At 43.0% G+C, this 1,438-nt stretch overlaps 1 protein-coding gene across 2 annotated transcripts in view; it reads left to right on the top strand.

The window, feature by feature from the left end:
- The window catches only part of FZD3 (frizzled class receptor 3), a 79,781-nt gene that overhangs the window by 16,132 nt on the left and 62,211 nt on the right, over positions 1–1,438 (top strand). The window lies entirely within an intron of this gene.

Here is a 1,438-nt window from a genome sequence, read left to right as displayed (position 1 = left end):
GAGCCAGTTTCAGATGGTCAAGCTCCTCTCTTAAGTCTGAGTCCCCCGCATGGCTGCTGCCCCCTCCTTCTGGGCAGACTTAACTTATAAAGCCCCTGTGACCTTGTTCACCTGGTCCAGTGGAGGCCAGCACCTGTTGGCTGTCAGCCAACCAATTTGAAATGCATCACTCGTTGCTGCGCAGACTCTAGCCCCCCAGGTAGATGCCCCTCACCCAGGTAGCTGATATCAGTCCTGTAGGCAGAGGATGCAGGTTTCCCCCTCCCACAGGAATGTCGCCAGCTCAGATTACCCAAAGAGAGAGGGTAAGGGAGCGCCTCCTCTGCTGAGCCCATCCTAATCACATTGTCACCGAGCAGAGATTTTTGGGGAGAAACAAAGGTGGCTTCCTGTCACAGTTGCCATCAGCTGTGATTTTTCTCTTTGGAAAATCCTCCGCATCGACTGGAAGGAAAGAAGGATGTGTTCTGTCTCAACCAAATGCTACCACCATCAAAGCAGTGTTCATATGGTGCCAGCTGTGTTGGACAGGGCATGTCCTAAGGCTGCCAGGTAGCCAGCTACCAAAACAGGTTCTCTACTCCCAATGGTCAGCACTCGAGATGGGCAAAAGAGATTCAAGGACACCTTAAAGGCAAATCTAAAGAAATGCCATATTTAGATTAATATCTGGGAAATTTAAGCACTGAATTAGCAGTGATGTGATGTACAACAAGGCATCAGCCATTTCCAGAAAGTTTGCCTCACTATGGAGGTGGATAGATGAGAGAAAAAGGGAAAGAGCTCTATCCACAGTAGCAAATGTTTATATTATTACAATTACTTCTATTCCCTTTTTGTAATATCTTTCTTTTTCCCCTTTACCCCTTCTGAGTGGTACTTGTGACCTTGTTAATACAGCACCGAACACAATACTCCATGTTTTCAAATTTTCTACCTCCCATGTTCCAGGCATGTCCTTAACTATTTTGCACAACTGATTGGTGGTTTTATTGTAAAAAGCTTGTTAAAAATATCAAAACTTTAAAAATGTGTACATCAACACAGTTTTTAGTCTTCAAAAGCTTGTTTGAACCATAGTGATTGTTGGACCTCTGTAACTAAGATTAAGAATTTATTAGTCTTAAAATCTCTATGTTGCTTCCTGATGAGGTAAATTGGTCCATTAAATGGAATAGCTCCTATTAGTTCACTTTTCTTTTTTAAATATTTAACTACTGTAAAGAGGTGGCCTATGTCTGAATTTTAAAAAGATTAAGTAGGCTCATGTTTCAGTAAGCCTTATATCCTTCAAGTCAGTTTTAAATATTCTATAGATTTCATAGACATTAGGGCTGGAAGGGAACTCGGGAGATCATTGAGTCCAGCCCCCTGCCCAAAGGGCAGGAAGTCAGCTGGGGTCATAGGATCCCAGCAAGATAAGCATCCAATTTACTCT

Source organism: Crocodylus porosus, unplaced genomic scaffold (genome assembly GCF_001723895.1).
Source record: "Crocodylus porosus isolate Cpor-Errol unplaced genomic scaffold, CroPor_comp1, whole genome shotgun sequence".
NCBI classification, from domain to species: domain Eukaryota; kingdom Metazoa; phylum Chordata; order Crocodylia; family Crocodylidae; genus Crocodylus; species Crocodylus porosus.
Note: the sequence above shows the minus strand (reverse complement) of the source record. Positions and strands in the feature narration are given on the sequence as shown.